The sequence below is a fragment of the Asterias amurensis genome, chromosome 13, assembly GCF_032118995.1.
Source record: "Asterias amurensis chromosome 13, ASM3211899v1".
Lineage (NCBI taxonomy): Eukaryota > Metazoa > Echinodermata > Asteroidea > Forcipulatida > Asteriidae > Asterias > Asterias amurensis.
The window spans coordinates 632,413-654,094 of record NC_092660.1 but is presented as its reverse complement, the minus strand read 5'-3'; the positions used below and the strand labels follow the sequence as shown (position 1 = coordinate 654,094).

Here is a 21,682-nt window from a genome sequence, read left to right as displayed (position 1 = left end):
AAATATGGCACAGTGTGAGTGTGATGCATGATGGGACTGCGCATTATTATACCATGATGACAGTGCATGATATGTTTGCCCATCCCAGCGCCTTTGGTTAAAGCAAGGCGCTGGGGACGAGCGAATTGTTAGTTTCCCATTGCGCATAAGACTTTAGCCAAGGCGCACGGGGGTCTCCCTATTAGTTTGTCAATATCTTTTCAGTCAGAAACCATTCAAACTGCAGTTAACATGAGAAGGAATTCCAGGGGATGCGACTTTATTTCAACCTCCGGGCTAGTGCTGGTGGGGGAGGGATTCTAATATCCTATAGATGATTCAGTGTGACGACCCCCCCCCCCCCCCCGCCCCTCCTCTATCCCCACTCATTTTAGATTGAATATATATTTTTATATATTCACTTGTTTGCCTCTTTTCAGACAATAACATCAGAAACTTGTTCTGTTCAAAATGCTTTTGGGGAACTAGTTGTAATGTAGGCTGACTGCAGAGATGTGAGCAGGGGTATTATTCCTTCATTATACTTTTAGAAACATGGGAATTATGTCGCCCGTTATTTTGTATAGTGACAGTGTAATTTGCTGGGGGGGGGGGGGGTAAATAATTGAGTGTTCTCGCTTCTACACCACTACCATGTGTATTAGGATCCCTTCTCAAAAATTGCGCCACCCCCACGCAACAAGTGGTGTGTGCCGACTTTACTTGGAGAGGTTGGAAATATCAATCCGCCGTACTAGAACTCGTGATTAAAAGGGCACTCTTTCTCTTCGAAAGTATTTGTTAAATATTCTAAGTCAAATAATTCGGTAGAATTATTCTATTTGGTGAAAAAATGGTTCAATTTTTTGTCTGCAACGTTGAATTTAAAAATTTGGGAACTATGTTGTGGGGTGTATGTTTGTGTGTAGACACAAAATATACACTGTAGGTGAAATGAGGTCCTTTGCAAAATGGCGATTTTTCTTGACACATGTGTAAATGTTTTTAGCCTCTCCGGACGTTGGAAAAGGTCCCGAAAGTACATGTTTTTCATGCGCCTGGACAAGTTGACAAGTTCCACAAGAAATGAGGAATATTCTGGTAAGTAACTTTTGCTTTATAAACATGTAAATGCAAACAAATATTGCTTTTTTTTTTGGTCGAGTGTGCCAAGTGATTTTTTTTTTCCTGAATGCATTTTCGAACCACGCGGCCGGTCGGGGGTGGGAGGGGCCTTAATTATGACGGGAGGCGGGTGCATATCGCAGGTCGTATGTTATTAAGGATGTCAGGTAAAAAAATTATCATTGTTACTTTGCTTTGCAATGTGGCTAGAATGGAAGAGCACATTGATTGTAATTGTTTGGTGGTAGTTTGAAGAAAATCGGTCAAATGATTCCCGAGTTATGAGAAATTTAGTTCATTCAAGTTCAAAGTCAAGGGCGCTGCCCTGGAAACAACGTAAAAAATAAACAAAACAATAAACAATATTTATACAGTCCTAATTAACAAACAAAGCTTCCAAGTCACAAAAAACTTTATATTATTTGTTCCCTGCAACAAGTTTTGTGTGAATGAAAGACTGCAAACAATTTGATTGCATAGATTTTGAATAACTGAGCTCTAATTATGATTTAAAGTCCCGTGGGAATTATCAAAACCTAAATATTGACCTTTTGCGTAAATAAACAAATGATTAATAAACATCTCAAAAAGCATAGGATAACTTTCCGTATGGCGCCACCACTTTTTCACTCATTTTTACAAAAAGGGATATATCAATCAGGTAAATTAGATACTATATTATTTTATTTCGAATGAAAAAGTGGTGGCGCCATACGGAAACTTTTCCAAAGCATATATCTGACCACCTTCATTTTTGGACAAGGAATAAAAAAGCAAGATACCTAAAAAAAGGCTATTGAACACAAAAAACTCAATCTACTTTCTATTATTTATTGTTATTTCTAGAAAATGCAAATTAGGCCTAATTACCGGTCTCGAGAGATTAAATTTTGTAACATCATAGGAATAAACAGTAAATAATGTCAGGTTTTCAAACTGGCATATCTCAAAAAGTAAATATCTGACCCCCCTGTTTTTTTAACCAAGGTATAGAAAAGCAAGATACCTTTAGAATAATTAAAAAACTAAATAATAATTTTATTCAACTGATTTGCTTGTGTTTATTTAAAGAATAAACAATAAAAAATGTAGTCATAAAAATGATTGAAAATCCCGCTAATATTTTGAACTTTGATTATAAATACTTGCTACACTTTCCAGCCAGTCAACTCACATGTATTCTTCGTAAGGAAGCGTAAACAATCACGCGGCGCAATAGTCTCCTTTGAATATTTGCACTTGCAAATGCAAAAAGTTTGGTATTTTAGGCATTTCTACATTTAAGATACCTAATTTAAGGTATCCTAGGAGGTAGTTGCGATATCGTAACCCTCCTGCCGACGGCGTAGCCGGAGGGTTTCGAGTCGCTTCAATCGAAAAACAACAAAATATTTTAGTCAACAGATTTGCTCATTTTTTACCACTTTAAAAAATAATGACACAAATTCTACGAACACGAACTTAATCCTCAATGTCTAATGAATAACATCCAAAAACACAATTGAGAAAATATTTTGAAAAAAAGGACAAAAACTTACCAGATTCCGGGAGCGAAACAGTCACAAATTTCCCAGGTTCTATTTTTGAACCTGTCGCTGGTTACAGCAGCCGTGTTTGACTGAACCATTCTGTAAAAGGGGTGTTACAAGGGGTGCTGCAGTGCCGACGGCGTAGCTGGAGGGTTACGAGTCGCTTTAATCGAAAAACAACAAAATATTTTAGTCAACAGATTTGCTCATTTTTTACCACTTTAAAAAATAATGACACAAATTCTACGAACACGAACTTAATCCTCAATGTCTAATGAATAACATCCAAAAACACAATTGAGAAAATATTTTGAAAAAAAGGACAAAAACTTAACAGATTCCGGGAGCGAAACAGTCACAAATTTCCCAGGTTCTATTTTTGAACCTGTCGCTGGTTACAGCAGCCATGTTTGACTAAACCATTCTGTAAAAGGGGTGTTACAAGGGGTGCTGCAGTGCGGCAGTGCTTTAAGTGAGTGAACAGCGGGCATAGTAAACCGACAGCGCACACGAACTGCCGCTCTGCCTTATAACACCCCTTTTACAGAATGGTTTAGTCTAACAGCAATGAACATCGGGAAGTCACAAAATGGCGAAGCGACAGGTTCAAAATAGAACCTGGGAAATTTGTGACTGTTTTGCTCCGGGATCTGGTAAGTTTTTGTACTTTAGTTCAAAATACTTTCTCAATAGTGTGTTGAATGTTATTCATTAGATATTGAGGATTAAGGTCGTGTTCTTAGAATTTAAGTCATGATTTTCAAAAGGGGAAAAAATTGAGCAAATCTGTTGACTAGCTGTTGAAATTGCACGTGTTTGACCATTTCGCCGTATTTCGATTGAAGTGACTCGTAACCCTCCGGCTCCGCCATCGGCAGGAGGGTTACGTTATCGCAACTACGTAGGAGGTCCCGTTTTCGAGGTGTCCCTAAAATCGTGGCAAATCTTTTACCTCTCTGTGCGCAGTGTAAACAGTCCCTGATAAAAATTGTGTGGTTTTGTTTGCAAAGCAAAGAGTCTCCTCTCCCTTGACCAAAACTTAGAAACTTGAAGGCTCCACTGGATATTTGCACTTGTAAATGCAAAAAGTTTGGTATTTTAGGCATTTCTACAAGTAACAAAAATGTGTCATAATGTTGAGGCCATATAAAAATATTTGCCCACCGAAAAAGTTTCATCAAACACTATTTCAATTCACAATTCATGATGATCAAATCATGTGACTGAATATTTTTCTGAGCATTCTGGAAAAAAAATTAAGAGGTTTAAAGAAGCCATGTGCCTCATATCATTTTCTAATATTTTTGGAGATTTTTATTTTAACCCTTCGATCAATATTATTATTAATATAATATTTAAACGATCAGCTTGTTGATTCAATTATCACTCAGAGAAAGAAATGGGGGAAAAAAATTAATAAAAATCAAATTTGAAAGACAATGATTATTCACACTTTTTATTAAATTATTTATTTTTGTTATTTTGGGCAAATAACCAGGGTAATTTTAAAATTTCATAACAAAAATATTTATTAACAAAAATATCCTAGATGCCCGAACATGAATGCTTCGTACACAAAGCACGGATCGTCACTTCGTGACGGGTCATCTGAATAAGTGTTGTAGCAGTAAAACGGAGTGGATTTTCTGGAACATTCCCCAGGTCATTGAGAGTTCAAGCCTTTTATTACGTTCATAGTGCTGGCCCAAAATCCGGACAACAATTTTCCGGTTTTTTTTTTCATGACCCGCTCACAGGCCTGTAGAGCCATTGTTATCCAATTTTTAAGGGAAGGGTACTTTCAATGTTCAAAAATATTCATGATAAAATGTATTTACCGGGGGATAAAGCGCCAGTCAAAATGTCTGATATCGTCCAGGATTGATTGTGTAAAGAGCTTCACACAAATGACAAACTTATATATCAGATGAAAAGAGTATTTATAACTGTGTAATGTTAGATTTTTCTTCTTGATTTGTTTTGCTTTGTTGTATTTTTTGGGTGATTGCGCGAGGTGAAATTGAAGACACAATGTATCAATGAAGACACAATGATCTGCTGTGTGCAGTTGTGTTAACGATTTGTCTAACTTGCATTTTTTGTGCACCTAACAAACTATTAATTTTGTTTTCATTCCCTTTTTTCATCTGCAGCTCATGTCTGGTCTTCAGTCACTGTTGCTTTCCCACACACTGAGCAGAGATGTCTCAATCTATCAATGTTGAAGCCTTGATAAGTCGCCAGCAATCTGCTTTCTCTATTCAATTCAACGTTCTGATTTACAGGTACGATTCACACTTTCTTGCGCAATTTAGCGTTAGCAAAAGTGTACGTCTGCATTAAATCACCGATAGAGATGGGCGCAATGATTCCTGTGAGACCGGCATGCGCATGACAAATTTGAGAGCTTTAAGTACTGAAAGCAAATTTTATAAAATATGGACATTGATCAAGGAACTTGAATAAGTAATGCCTAAATATTCATGAGTTGTTTAGGGGCTCTTACAAGGCCTTTGGTAAAGCATAGGGATCGCAAAAAAATGTGGATCATGAACTATATCGATGTTAAAGTACCTATTTTGGATTTTATTAAAAACCCTCAAATCGTCAAATTTTATTAAAAAGCTAGTCTTTATTAAATATAGAATCATATACTAAGTGTACAAATTGTGCAGACTATTTCCTCTCATTACAGTTTAACTAACAATGCTGTGATGATGATTGTGCCCACGCAATTGAACATGTCTGTCCTACTCCTAACGATAGGTGGCGCTCTAGTGAGACATTTCAACTCAATATAAGCCAGCCGGTATTGGACAATTCTGCATGACTCAATGAATAGTAAACTGCATGACTCAATGAATATAGTTTACTCACTAAATGTTTTTTCAAATTTTATAGATGGACCAATGAAGACTGCAGAGATGACCGATCTTCATTCATGAATGGCTGTCCATCGAACTGAGCAGAGATGTTTCAATCTATCAATGATGAAGCCTTGACAAGTAGCCAGCAATCTGCTTTGACAACTCAAGCAACTTCACATTTAAAGGTGTGTAACAAAAGTTGATATAAACAAACAAAAAAGTTGATGAATGATGTTAATAAATATCATCCATAAACATTTTTTTGTATGAGCTTAACTTCTGAACACAAGTACACTGTACCAGTAAAGCTATCCCCCATTTCTGATGGAAATACACCGATCCATTAAGCCAGGCCCAATTATCATTGACCAATCACAACCGCGAAATCTGATCACCATTTGAACCGTTTGGTGATCTTTACACTAATGGTGATCGGGTTTTGCGGCTGTGATTGGTCAACTGGTAAGGAGGCCGGGCGTAATGGATCGGTCTATTGCCCTGGTTGGTTGTGTGGTGCAGCAACATCCACAAGTGAGTTGAGCAGAGTTGAACTGCTATGAGATATTCATTGCGAATTTGTGACGTAAAAAACGCTTTGCAGGAAGTATGAACCGAGCTACACTCTTGAAAGTGTTGTTCAGCTCTTTGCAAGAGTGGTATGGCGGACAAATCAGGTGTTGTGTTTTTTGTGTGTGTTTTTTTGCAACAAGAGCATACCCTTACTCCAATGTGTGTATACTCATACTTTCCCCAAGTTCTGTAGACAATACCAGGCATATTACTCAAATGGGATTCGAACCCACAACCTTTGCAGTTCTAGAGCTTTACTGTTCAGCACACTGTTGGTAGACCTATGTAATAAACATTGCCGTAGATCATGTTAACGTGGCAAAAAAAACACCATAAAACCATGGAGTGGGGAGAAGTGGGAAATTACATGCCGGAGAATTATTGACCAATTCTATAAGTCTGGGCTTGGATGCAGAGCGTTCCCTGAAATCAGGGCAACATTTTGGGAGGCCAGTGCTGGTTTTGAGACTCCTTTTCTCAAGCTGATTTAAGGGAAAGCATGTGAGAAAGAGAAATTATTCCTTGAATTTCAGCCAAATCCCACTTTTCATTGAGTTTTCACAGTGGTTTCACTGCAGAAATTTTCAGGGTGTCAAGGCAAAATAACACTTGATTGATGTTTAATTTCATTCTCATTGGACCTTTATTTCCTCATAGAGGTAGAAAATTGTTAAATTCTGTCTCAAATGCATGCCCTTGGGACCATTGCCAGCAAACTCTGCTTTTTAAAATGGATCCCTCAGCAGTGTCACATTTCAGCTAGTGTCTGAAGTACTGTCTACTTCTGAGTGATACTGTTTTTTGATACTTTGGGCAAAGCAATTGAATCTTGAATCTCATTCTCTTTTTTTCATCTACAGATCAAGTTATCCAAACTGAGGTTGTCAGATCATCAATCATAGTGCTGTCCAGATTGTCAGATCATCAGTCATAGTGGCAGTTCGTGTAGCACAGAGCAGAAGTGATGCTGAAGCCTATTGTCCAGCAATCTGTGACAACACATTCAACTTCCTGTCTACAGGTACGATACAAAATTTATATTTATAGTACAAAAATGGTGGTCGAACTAAATCGCCTCCACATCTCGGATCCTCTGTTTAAGTCACACCGGGGGCACTATGTGGATTGGGTTATCAGTTCCTACCTGTGAAACTGTGTGGGTCTTCCTTTGAATTATTTTCTTGGGTTTTCCTCCTACATCTAAAACTGAAACTTCTTTCCTCATTGGGTTCTTATAGCTACTACAATGACTCAGTTCGCTTTTCAGAGAGTCCTTGGCTTCACATTCACAACTAAAATAAATGAAATGAAATGAAATGAGTCACATTTCTGACATTGTCACTGTTCACAAAAAGGTTAGAAAACAGAGACCTGCCAGGAGAGTGTTGTGAATAAAGCAATAAGTAGTATTTCAAACACAAGCGAATATGACTGGGCACATTTTATAAAAGGTTGGGGCTGAACAAAGACAAAAATGGCCTAGGCAGGATTTTAATCTATAACCTCCAGATGCTGGCCACTCCAACACAGTACACGTTCACGACTGAGAAAGTATTGCCACACAGTGTGCCGGACGCCTGGAGATTGGTACAATGTACAGCCTTCAAGCATTTTCAAACATCTACAACTTTTGCTGACTGAGGGCGCGCTGGGTTTGGGGCAAGGTTCATTGAATTTATTTGAGGTTCCTTGTTTATAATATGTGCTTTACTACCGATCCTTGACGCTTGATGATTTTATTTGAAACGAAGTTCTTAACGGAACCTCTTATCACTAATTCATTCTCTTTTTTTCATGTACAGATCAAGTGATCCAAACTGAGGTCAGATCATCAGTCATAGTGCTGTCCAGATTGTCAGATCATCAGTCATAGTGGCAGTCCGTGGTGCGCAGAGTAGAAGTGATGCTGAAGCCTAGTGTCCAGCAATCTGCGATTTGACAACTCATTCAACTTCCTGTCTACAGGTACGATACAAAATTAATATTAATAATACAAAATTGGTGGTCAAATTGGTGTAGTGATCTTTCCTAAATTGCCTCCACCTCTAGGTTCCCCTGTTTAAATCACACCGGGGGCACTACATGGATTGGGTTATCAGTTCCTACCTGTAACTGTTTGGGTTTTCCCTTGAATTATTTTCTTGGGTTTTCCTCCTACATCTAAAACTGAAACTTCTTTCCTCATTGGGTTCTTAGCTACTACAATGATTCAGTTCGCTTTTCAGAGAGTCCTTGGCTTCACATTCACAACTAAAATAAATGAAATGAAATGAGTCACATTTCTGACATTGTCACTGTTCACAAAAAGGTTAGAAAACAGAGACCTGCCAGGAGAGTGTTGTGAATAAAGCAATACTTAGTATTTCAAACGCAAGCGAATATGACTGGGCACATTTTATAATAGGTTGAGGCTGAACAAAGACAAAAATTACCTGAGCAGGATTTTAATCTATAACCTCCAGATGCTGGCCACTCCAACACAGTACACGTTCACGACTGAGAAAGAATTGCCACACAGTGTGCCGGACGCCTGGAGATTGGTACAATGTACAGCCTTCAAGCATTTTCAAACATCTACAACTTTCGCTGATTGAGGGCGCGCTGGGTTTGGGGCAAGGTTCATTGAATTTATTTGAGGTTCCTTGTTTATAATATGTGCTTTCCCAGCAAACACGTAACGTCATCGTAACGTTACTGTGAAGTTGTATTTTGGTAATGTTGCTTCCCAACTAAAACACAACTAACCTACAACGTTGCCAAAAGGTTGCAGTTTGGTCTTGTTACACAATGACATAAATACAACGTTATAAAAACGTTATGTTTTAACATCGTATAAAAACGTCCTGTGAATATTGTTATGCAACGTTGTCAGAAGGTTTTGGTTTCGTCACGTTACTCCACAACTTAGATACAACTTTTGTCTAACGTTTTTTAAACGTCATATACAAACGTTATGTGAATGTTCTGTGCAAAACGTTATCTGAGAGTTGTGGCTTTGTGTTTTCACAACGTCTTAATAAAGTCACTTTAGCTTTGTTTGGCAACGTTGCTTGAATGTTGTACCTTCGTCAGGTTATTTGGCAACGTACAACTAACGTTGCAACGACGTAGTTTTCATCGTCTGATAATGGGACGTTGTGGAAACTTGTTTTAACAAAGTTACCGAACAGTGTTTTGACAGTTCACTGGCATGTGTCGCACGACGTGTATCCTCGGGGCACGTGGGCAACGTACAGATATAACGTTGTATCAACGTTGTACCACGAGGCAGATGGCCGCGGTCATGCAGAAATCCTCTACAAAACGTTTTCAATAAAAAATAATACTTTTTTATTATATTATTATTTTATGGTAATATTTTATAAATAAAAAAAATAAAGACACTCATATAGGTGTTAGTAAAGAACAAAAAGATTAATAATAAAAAACTTCATACAATTATTAAAAAAGTAAATTCTCATATAAAGTACGAGGCTACAATCCGCGCGGAGGATTGTGGGGGATTGTTCAAATGTTATGCTGCACTTCCGCCGTTCAACCGTCGTATTCTTCTCCTAGCCTGTACGTTACGCCGACCAAATTTACATCGGTTGTTAAGTTGTCATCTTCTCGACAATGGTAAGTATTATACATACAAAAACTCACTTTATCTTGTTGTGTTTTCCGTAAAAAAGCAAGTATTTTCTTTGGTTATCACGATTGTCTATATATGTCATCATTCATGTACGTCGTGTGTACATCTCCAGACAACAATACAATGAGACATTTTTACACATACAATGGCAGAGGTAGCTAGAATACGGCCAACCAATCTTCGTGTTTGATCTTCCTCCGTGCTCTTTGACACCAGTTTACTCTGTATCCTTTGTCCCAGAGTAGAATAATTGTGAACCACAGATTTTTGAGGAAAATTGACTGCTTTTCGACGCCATGATGTTTAATTTAATATATTATTATGCTTACTTATGAGGAGGGCACTAATTTGTGTGTGTTACTGTTATTGTGCTTTCCACAAATCAGCTACGGTAAAAGGAAAAGTATTTCATCAATTTATATATATAATTAATATTGTTGAAGGAGTAGTTAAGGGGTAACTGAAAGGAACCAACATTTGTATTTTTTTCAGAAAGCATATATGGAATAGTGAAGCATGATTGATGCTTTTTTAATGTTGATTGATTTACCTTTTTTTAATGAAACGGCAGCATTTAAAAAAAGGTTTGTTGATCAATTACAGTTAATTTTGTTAGCTGAGACAAACAATATGTGGGTAGAAGGAATGAAAATGCTTAGTTTTACCATTTCGAATGACCACCCCAATTACTTTATGTTTTTCTTAAAAATGTTTTTATTTTACTTTTAGGAGCTTGCTGAAAAAGTTAGAGGAGGCCATCTCATCTTCTTGACACCTAAAAATTTCCCCACAACAAAAGTTGGGCCCAAGTACAGGTGAGTGAATTACATGTGCATGATGTAGCTTTGTATGTGAAATACTCTCAATGGAAATGTTGGCAACGCCTAATATATTGTAAAAAAAAACTAGATAGCATGAAGACAAAAGGTATTCACTATCCTATACAAAGATTAATGGAACATGTTTTCAGTCCATAGACATTTTGATATTGTGCAGGTACATATGGACAGTTATGTTTCACGATGTATACATTAGAAAATAACAATGTCAAACTCGTTCTTGTTGACCCGACATGGATGAACCGATATACATGTGTACATTGATAAAGGAAATACATGTACACATTTTGTGGGAAAGGTCAAAATGACTCAATTTTCTCTTTGTTTCACATTTTCTTTTACATTTAGGAACTTTGTTGAGGAATACCTACCTTTTCGGATGTGGTGACCCTTGGTGATTCTGACTAATCCATCGACAATTTTGCCGTGTACCACTTGCTGCCTGCTATCCTTTTTTCCCCAAACCCTTTTTAACATTTTATCTCAAAGCTGAGCTTTTGTTACTGATTTTAAAACGTAGATGCACTAAATGAAGAAATTTAAACAAGAACAGTATTTAACATTATTCAATATGTTCAAAAAAGTTCTAAATTCAACATTCCTCCTCAACAATTTTGCCATTCACACTGGATTTTGCTCCATCCAAATGTAAAAAAAACAAAAACAATTTGTGTGGGAATTCATTAGAATGGCACTGTATTTTTACTTTTGAAATCTGAAGACAATTGGAACTGTGTTTAAAGTTAACTTCAAAAACGTTTGTTTTCAAAGGGTTATACATTTGGCAATAAAATTACCTGGTAAGAAACATTTTGAGAAACAGTTCACTTTGAAGTAATGTGGTTTTGGAAAAACATTTTGAAGCTGATGAGTGTTTCTGCCAGAAACGCTTCTCAGATTGGGTGTTCAAATTGCAGACTATATATTCTTTCCACATGAATTTTCACAGGTTAGTTTTATGGTACGATGTATCTACAACTAGATTTGAACAAGCAGTGAGTTTCAGTAACAATGGTATGGAACTTACTGTATGTGTATATAATATAATATATACATGTAGATAAATACAATAAAACTAACCCTCTGTGAATATTTCACTTCAAAAGATGTTTGTGTTTTGGAGATTTCACCGGGAAAAAACAGGACGATTATTTCCACACAGGAAGAATATTTCTTAGATCTAAATTTTGGGGAATAAAAAGTGATCTATTTTTTCTATAACCGGAGAACTTCGAAGTTAAAAGCTTCTCAAAATGCATTACACTACCTACAGCTGCTGAACTTCTGACAATACAGTTGTTTTTTATTGCCTTGAATTTGTAGAGTCATTGCCAAACGTATACAGACCATTTAACTGTAAATCTCCATCTTTGCCATTTTTATTATACAACGCATTTTGAGTTATATTTAACCATGCTTTAAAGTTTTGCTGTCTTTTCTATGAAATGATTTGTATGCAATTAAAGATGTTAAGAGAGCCAAAAGCACTTTTGGTATGCATGTGTCTTGATTTGTTGTGATAAATTTACATTTATTTAAAGCATTTAATAACGTTTTTATAACGTTGGGTTTTTCCTGTTGATGACGTTATATAAATACGTCACAATCACGTTCAGAAATAACTTTATCAAAACGTGAAGATTTAACGTTTTCACAACGTTATTATATTACGTCATGACGCGACGTTATCTAGACGTTGACAAAACTCCACACTTATCCGTCCGTACAACGTTAAATAAAAACGTTCTCCCAACATTCAAATAACGTCGTAGCGACGTTCAGGGCACGTTATTATGTTTGCTGGGTTACTACCGATCCTTGACGCTTGATGATTTTATTTGAAACGAAGTTCTTAACGGAACCTCTTATCACTAATTCATTCTCTTTTTTTTTCATCTACAGATCAAGTGATCCAAACTGAGGTTGTCAGATCATCAGTCATAGTGCTGGCCAGATTGTCAGATCATCAGTCATAGTGGCAGTCTGTGTTGCACAGAGCAGAAGTGATGCTGAAGCCTAGTGTCCAGTAATCTTCGTTATGACAACTCCTTCAACTTCCTGTCTACAGGTATGATACAAAATTGATATTGATAACACAAAATTGGTGGTTGAATATGCGCATTGTATCTGTCCTGAATGGCCTTTCACCTCTAGGTCCCCCTGTACTGGTCCACCTCTAGGTCCCCCTGTACTGGTCCACCTCTAGGTCCCTCTGAGCTATCTAGCCCTATTGGTGGTCTACCCTATATTGCTGGCTGATCTCTTGCAATTCAATAGTTTTTTGTTGAATGGCTTCTGACTGGTACCCTGAACAAATATAATTTTAAAAAATCAGAGCTGGATGGCTCAGTTGGTAGATCGCATCTCTGTTAATCCAAAGGGCCCAGGTTCAAATCCCACAGTTGTCCAGTTTTCTTGACCCAGCCTCTACAAGATGAAATTTAGGGCCTGTGTTGACATTTGCACTGCTGAGTTGTATTTTGTGGTCATAGAAAATTAACGGACCATGTGGTTTTTGGTGATGAATCTTCTTTAAACATGTGTTGATGTCACAGGTTACACAGTCTTTAGATTCAATTGAATTTGCTCTTAATTATCTGTACACGGCTTTATTGTTGTTATGTTAAACTAGTTTTCTGACCTTGTTTCATTTACTCAGATCAGCTAATCCAGACATTTGAGAGTGTCAGATCTTCATTCAGAGTGGGAGTACGTCCTCTGCCTTGAACAATCAATCAACTTTACAGGTATGTTAACATTATTGGTTGGAGACAAACAAACTTAACATTTCTAAGGAAAACCCAAGTAGTTTGGGTTTAATACCCTGGTATTCCTTGGTTACTAGCGTAAAAACCCATCGCAATCTTTCAATTTTTTGCCTCTTTATCATGGCTTGTAGTAAAGAAGCATAATGTGAGGTGATATTTACTAAACTCTGATGAGTACTTGTGCGACTTAGAGTTCTACCCTGGTGTGCCTCGATCATTGAGTCACATATATGTTTTACATTGCATAATTAATCAATGATTGCTATATCAACAAAGATGTTAAATCTTGTTCTTGTTCCCTTCTTTTCCATCTTCTGCAGATCAACTAAATCCAGACAGAGTGTCGGATAATCAAAAGGAGTTTGCAGCCCATCATACAACCATCAACATCGTTGCCTAAACCTGTTTGTATAGTTTGTATTTAGTTGTAGATTACAGGTATAGAGTTTACGTTTTTAACTGTGTGGTGAATTGTTCACTCTTTCCCGTGTGTGTAGAATTGATCACACTTGCCCCTGTGAAATTCTGCACTTCCCCTGTGTTGTGAATTTCTTGCACACCCAACTTGTGTTGTGAATTTCTCCCACTTCCACCGTGGTGAGTTGCTCATACTTTCACCTTGTGTCGTGAATTATCAAGTTTATAAACTGAAACGTTGACTAGGGCCGAGTTGGAAGAATGTTTCGCTATCTATTCTAGCACATTCATTAAGCTCACTAGATGTATGCTGATGTATGGAGTTGACAAACTTGGTTGCCATATAGTGGAGCCGGCATGGGAATTTTTCCCCCCACGGGGGTTTTTGCCCATCTCATATATCAGCAATTAGCAGGCATGCAATATCTGATTCATATGGTTTTGGTTTTCACAGCCATTAAAATTTTTTAAAAACACAGCACAAAATCTTGCTGTGCCTGGTCTTCTGGAAATGTCAAATCTTTTATCAAAATACAGAGTTGCATGACTGAAATAGGAGACACTTAAGTGTCTAAATTCTTAGGAGTCAAACAAAATTTGAGTGGTTATTTTAGTTAAATGTTTTTTGTAGATTATTCAACGTTTCGGGGTGTGCCAGGGGTGCTTCACACTTCCTTTGTGTGTTAAGTACAGACACTTTCCCCTCTGTTACTTTTGAGTTGCTCACACTTCCTTTGTGTGTTGAGTGCAGACACTTTCCCTTGTGTCACTCTTGAGTTGCTCACACTTTCTTTGTGTGTTGAGTACAGACACTTTCCATTGTGTTACTCTGAGTTGCTCACACTTTCTGTGTGTGTTGAGTACAGACACTTTCCCTTGTGTTACTCTGAGTTGCTCACACTTTCTTTTTGTGTTGAGTACAGACACTTTCCCCTGTGTTACTCTCACACTTCCTTTGTGTGTTGAGTGCAGACACTTTCCCTTGTGTCACTCTTGAGTTGCTCACACTTCCTCTTTGTGTTGAGTAGACACTTTCCCTTGTGTTACTCTGAGTTGCTCACACTTCCTTCGTGTGTTGAGTACAGACACTTTCCCTTGTGTTACTCCGAGTTGCTCACACTTTCTTTGTGTGTTGAGTACAGACACTTTCCCTTGTATGGTTTAGCTCCTTCACCTACTCTGAGTTGTGTTTAGAGTTACCCACACTACCCCCTGTGTGGTATACTACTGAAACATCTCCTTTAGTTTATAAAGATCCATCCCTTCACACTCAAAGATATATGATTCAGATTCGTAAATGCCAAACTCACAAAACAAAATATTTAGGGCACTCTGATTGTCTTCTTGAGAAACAGTTTTACTAGTAAGGGATCATTTTGCTTGAAATGATTAAAGACATTTTAAACCATTCTTTTGGCAGAACCTTTTTGATGAAAATAATTGAAACCTTCTCTTGCTGATAATCAGGGCACTCTGATTGTCTTCTTGAGAAACAGTTTTACCAGTCCGAGAGCACTCTGATTGAAACTGTTAACAGATGTTTTAAACAAAACTTTGCAGAACTTTTGGATCTTGATTAAATGAAAAATTCAAACTTTTTCTTATTTAGTTTGACTAACAATCAATTCTGAATCATATGTCTTTGTAATACTTCAATCAAGTGTACGAGCTGCTCCTACTAAAAGCGAGACCATTTAAAAGAGTGAAATGTAAACAAAATAATGACTTTTCTTGCAAACGAAGCCATTAACTTTGTTTCAATGACCAAACATAAAAATAAAACTATGGAAACCTCAGTAAAACTTTCAAAAAGTAATGACTTTTCTTGCAAGCGAAGCCATTAACTTTGTTCAATGACCAAACATGAACGAAAACTGTGGAAATCTCAGTATCTTGCATAGATGAGGGCATTTCTAACAAAAAGAATTGCAATATTTGTTTTTTCTTTAGTATTTTCGTATCTTTCAGATCCTAAGGGAAAACAACATTTTGTTTTTTTGCTTTTCTTCAAGTTTGTTTGTTTGAGGGTGGTGGTTTTTAATGAAATTTTCAAGATTTAAAACATGGACTCATTGAGTAGGAGCAACTCATTTTGATGAATGTATGTTAGGGCCTCATCCAAACCCATTGAAAAACTCGCAGAGTTGTGCAAACACCTGTGCCTGTTGGTGGACCCCCTCGGCTGCCTGGAACAAGTGATGGTCCTGCGGGCCCGGGTGCAATGGATGGTATGTTCTTTGTTCAGTGAAATTCTTTTAGATGCACAACTAGTGTTCTCCTTCACTGGTGTAATGCCTTACAAAATTTGACGAGCTAGAGCGAGCATTTTTGGAAGCATGCATTCATACTAGGGCCTGAGCTGGAAGGTAGTGGTTGGTCCCTAAAACGTTCTGGTCGATCTCTCAAGACGTCGGGATGAGGGCCCCTTATTATTTAGCCTTTTGTTGGTCACGTCATTCTTTTGTTTTTGAGTAAACAGGTTTGTACTGGGGATCTTTTGAGGTCATCAAAGGTGCTTTGAAATGTCTTCGCTTGAGCCAATGGAATCTGGACCCGATGGATGATGAGGACTTCTATCCAGTTGGTGATATGAGGGCTGGAGAAACATGTTCTGCTTGGTCATGCCACTTCACATCCAAAATATCTAGTAAGAACACCAATTTTATTGCCTTTGATACCAAAGATGACATTGGATAACTATAATTTGTAGGTTCTTTTGAGTTGGTTGTTTTTAGAAGAGGTCAAAGGTCAGGTCTACGTCAAGGTTCTTAGGGTCTGGTCGTTGTCGAGGGCAAATTAATGCAGGAGATCACAAAATTAGTTTTTATAGCAATGCCAAACAGAAAGTTTGTGACATTTGCAACTTATCTGAGACCATGTTTTTTAAAATCACACCTGGTAGAACTATATCATTTTCAACGCAGCGCCTAAAGAAAAAATTCTAATGAAAGTTTATTCCAAACTAAATCTTATTTAAGGATAAGAATTTTAAAACCGAGCTCTGCTTGCTCACACTTCCTTTGTGTGTTGAGTACAGACACTTTCACTTGTGTTACTCTGAGTTGCTCACACTTCCTTTGTGAGTTGAGTACAGACACTTTCACTTGTGTTACTCTGAGTTGCTCACACTTCCTTTGTGAGTTGAGTGCAGACACTTTCCCCTGTGTTACTCTGAGTTGCTCACACTTCCTTTGTGAGTTGAGTGCAGACACTTTCCCCTGTGTTACTCTAAGTTGCTCACACTTCCTTTGTGTGTTGAGTGCAGACACTTTCCCCTGTGTTACTCTGAGTTGCTCACACTTCCTTTGTGTGTTGAGTACAGACACTTCCCTTGTGTTACTCTGAGTTGCTCACACTTCCTTTTTGAGTTGAGTGCAGACACTTTCCCGTGTTACTCTAAGTTGCTCACACTTTCTTTGTGTGTTGAGTGCAGACACTTTCCCTTGTGTTACTCTAAGTAGCTCACACTTCCTTTGTGTGTTGAGTGCAGACACTCTTCCTTGAGTTGCTCATACTTTGTGTGTTGAGTGCAGACACTTTCCCCTGTGTTACTCTAAGTTGCTCACATTTCCTTTGTGTGTTGAGTACAGACACTTCCCCTGTGTTACTCTAAGTTGCTCACACTTTCTTTGTGTGTTAAGTACAGACACTTTCCCTTGTGTTACTCCGAGTTGCTCACACTTTCTTTGTGTGTTGAGTACAGACACTTTCCCTTGTATGGTTTAGCTCCTTCACCTACTCTGAGTTGTGTTTAGAGTTACCCACACTACCCCCTGTGTGGTATACTACTGAAACATCTCCTTTAGTTTATAAAGATCCATCCCTTCACACTCAAAGATATATGATTCAGATTCGTAAATGCCAAACTCACAAAACAAAATATTTAGGGCACTCTGATTGTCTTCTTGAGAAACAGTTTTCCTTGAGTTGCTCATACTTTGTGTGTTGAGTGCAGACACTTTCCCCTGTGTTACTCTAAGTTGCTCACATTTCCTTTGTGTGTTGAGTACAGACACTTCCCCTGTGTTACTCTAAGTTGCTCACACTTTCTTTGTGTGTTAAGTACAGACACTTTCCCTTGTGTTACTCTGAGTTGCTCACACTTCCTGTGTTGAGTACAGACACTTTCCCTTGTGTTACTCTTAGTTGCTCACGCTTCCTTTGTGTGTGGAGTACAAACACTTTCCTCTGTAAAACTTCGAGTTCCTCACACTTCTGTTGTGTTCCAGCATTCAATCTGTACTAGCTAAGAGTGTTACGCAATCAACTCAATCTCCATTTTTAGTCAAAGGTCATAAATTGGTCAGCCAAAATTGAAATAAAAGGTAAAAGGTCATTTCCAGGTTACAAAGTGATCAATTTGTCTCAAGTTTGTAGGTATAAATTTACAGCACACAGATATCTGGTATCGGGTTATTAATGCACGCAAGCAATAGTCCTTTCACCAGTGATGCTGGTTATAGAAAAAATATTGAGTATTGAGTTGCTCACACTTCCTTTGTGTGTTGAGTACGGACACTTTCACCTGTGTTACTCTGAGTTGCTCACACTTCCTTTGTGTGTTGAATACAGACACGTTCCCTTGTGTTTCTACGAGTTGTTCACACTTCCTTTGTAACATTTTCCTGTGTGTTACTCTTGAATTGCTCACACTTCCTGCGTTGAGTGCAGACACTTTCCCTTTGTGTTACTCCGAGTTGCTCACACACACTTCCTTTGTGTGTTGAGTACCTACACCTTTCCTTGTGTTACTCCGAGTTGCTCACACTTCCTTTGTGTGTTGAGTACAGACACTTTCCCCTGTATTACTCCAAGTTGCTCACACTTCCTTTGTGTGTTAAGTAGTCCTAGTGTTAAGTACCTACACCTTTCCTTTTGTTACTCCGAGTTACTCACAGTTCTTTGTGTGTTGAGTACAAACACTTTCCCTTGTGTTACTCCGAGTGAATGTATTCCTTATGAAAAAACATTCAATTTAGGAAACGGTGTGCCCAAAATTTGCCAAGAGTTTTTATTTTAGGCCTTCATCTTATTAGATAGTAATTTGAGGGGAAATCGGTTAAACACAAGTTTTGTTGCACTGTAAGGTCAATAATATTTCAGTGCAAACCAAGTGAAAGTATTCAAAAACTTTAGTTTACAATTTTGGAAACAGCTGTTCCCAAGTTGCAAAGAAATTTGTTCCTAATTTTATTAAGTCCCTTTATCCTATCTACAAGGCCAACAATGTGTTAATGTAACCAAAGTATTCATAACAAGACAGCAATTTAGGAAACAGATGTGCCCTAAATTGCAAAGTATTACAGTCCCTCGTTTTATTACACAATAATTTGAGGGGAATTAAATGTCACAAGTTGTTTTAATTTTTCTTCTGTTTTCCAGGCCAAAAATGGTAAATGCAAACCAAGTAAAAGCATCGTTTTAAAACATCAATTTAGGTTACAGTTGCATCCGAAATTGCTTCTTTTTACTTCAGATCTTGTTCAATCTTAGCCGTGTTGAAATGTTTGGTCATTATGGTCAGGGCTGGTTCTATTTAAGGATGGTAGATGTTATATTAATCCAATGTCATCTTTGTTATCATTTATTGGCAACCATGTATGTAGTGAAAAAAACACCATTTGCCGAACTTAAACTGTAAAAATTGCGACGTTTGTGTTAATACGTCGAAGTGTTTTTCTCAGAGCTTTTGGTTAATACATATCAAGTATTTTAAACACTCATCAACTTTGTTATTAATCAAAGTTGGTCAAAAACAAGTTCACTCGTAGCCATTTTGTCAATTGACTACATCTGAACATCCAAATTGCAGCCCCATGGAAAGCAAGGGGGAAATTAGTGGCCATTAGAACTTGTTTCTTCGACCAGCACATCATCATCTGGACAGAAGTCGTCATCATCTGTCGAGTTAGGATCCCATTTGAACAAGCCTCGACATCTCTGGGCACCACCAGTACAGCTTGGTTGCGAGACAACAATCGGTGAAATCTTTGGCCCTTGAGGGCATCAGTTCATTTAAGCAAGCAACAACTACCTTCTGCTCAACACTTGCGTCTAAAACAAAGCGCCAAAATTGCGTCTAGCTTGTGTATATTTTGTTGGACATTACAACTTTGAAGTAGACACTAGGAGTACATCTAATTGAACTTCACTGAACAGAAAACTTATCGTACGTTGCACTTGGGCCTTTAGATCATCACAAGTTCCAGGTGGCCGAGGGGGTCCACCGACAGGCACAGGTGTTTGCACAACTCTGCTTTTTTTTTTGGCCAAAGTTTTTAATAAAAAATTGTACATGACTCTCCTTGTATCTTGTGTTTTATTTGCCTCAAACCTACCCCCCCCCCAATATAAATATTGAGGGTCCATCCTATCCTGGTGGAACCCTCTCCCACCCTGTAGGGACCAATGGTCAGTCCCCACAGGGTGGGGGAGGGTTCCACCAGGATAAGATGGACCCTCAGGCTGACATTTTTTCCCACAATACAATTGGGTGCATATATAAGTCGCTTTTAGCTAGTCATTTTGCGCAAGGAAACTCCTATTAAATTATACACACCGAATTTGTTGCATTGTGGGGAAAAATGGCGGCCAAGTATACGAGTCAAATAATGAGACATACAGTTCTTAGTTAAGACAAATCAACTAATGGTTGACTTGCCCATAAATAGCATAGCCTTTATTCTTGTACAAATAAAATAAAACACTCTGATAATAACATTAAGTTAAATTCAATAAGTACTCGAGGCTTTAGGTTTACAGCCTTATCGCAATTTTCAAAGCTATAGCCTTGTTGCATTTGCGAGCAAAATTTGATTAATACGCAAGGCTATAGTCTTGTTGCACTTTTGGGAAAAATTTGAGCAAAATTTGTAAGTATGCAAGGCTAAAAGGTTATAGCCTTGTCGTATTTTTGAGCAAAATTTGATTAATAAGCAAGGCTATAGTCTTGTTACACTTTTGGGAAAAATTTGAGCAAAATTTGTAAGTATGCAAGGCTAAAAGGTTATATAGCCTTGTCGTATATGCAAGGCTATAGTCTTGTTACACTTTTGGGCAAAATTTGATTAATACACAAGGCTATAGTCTTGTTACACTTTTGGGCAAAATTTGAGCAAAATTTGTAAGTACGCAAGGCTTTAAGGTTATAGCCTTGTCATACTTTTGAGCAAAATTTGATAAGTATGCAAGGCTATAAGGTTTATAGCCTTGTTGCATTTTTGAGCAAAATTTGATTTATACGCAAGGCTATAGTCTTGTTGCACTTTTGGGAAAAATTTGAGCAAAATTTGTAAGTATGCAAGGCTATAAGGTTATAGCCTTGTTGCATTTGCGAGCAAAATTTGATTAATATGCAAGGCTATAGTCTTGTTGCACTTTTGGGAAAAATTTGAGCAAAATTTGTAAGTATGCAAGGCTATAAGGTTATAGCCTTGTTGCATTTTTGAGCAAAATTTGATTAATACGCAAGGCTATAGTCTTGTTGCACTTTTAGGAAAAATTTGAGCAAAATTTGTAAGTATGCAAGGCTATAGTCTTGTTGCACTTTTGGGAAAAATTTGAGCAAAATTTGATAAGCATGCAAGGCTATAAGGTTATAGCCTTGTTGCATTTTTGAGCAAAATTTGATTTATACGCAAGGCTATAGTCTTGTTACACTTTTGGGCAAAATTTGAGCAAAATTTGTAAGTACGCAAGGCTATAAGGTTATAGCCTTGTCATATTTTTGAGCAAAATTTGATAAGTATGCAAGGCTATAGTCTTGTTGCACTTTTGGGCAAAAATTAATAAATAGGCAAGGCTATAGTCATGTTACACTTTTGGGCAAAATTTGAGCAAAATTTGTAAGTACGCAAGGCTATAAGGTTATAGCCTTGTTGCATTTGCGAGCAAAATTTGATTAATATGCAAGGCTATAGTCTTGTTGCACTTTTGGGAAAAATTTGAGCAAAAT

General features: G+C 37.6%; 2 long non-coding RNA genes across 2 annotated transcripts; both read left to right on the top strand.

The window, feature by feature from the left end:
• Window positions 1–953: 953 nt before the first annotated feature.
• Window positions 954–19,986, top strand: LOC139946178 (uncharacterized). The gene is made up of 8 exons (XR_011787219.1): window positions 954–1,080; window positions 4,787–4,918; window positions 5,535–5,685; window positions 6,931–7,091; window positions 7,873–8,035; window positions 12,446–12,611; window positions 13,203–13,290; window positions 13,632–19,986. It is a non-coding gene; the product is annotated as an uncharacterized lncRNA (long non-coding RNA).
• Window positions 9,538–12,030, top strand: LOC139946098 (uncharacterized). The gene is made up of 3 exons (XR_011787203.1): window positions 9,538–9,688; window positions 10,434–10,519; window positions 10,892–12,030. It is a non-coding gene; the product is annotated as an uncharacterized lncRNA (long non-coding RNA).
• Window positions 19,987–21,682: the final 1,696 nt, after the last annotated feature.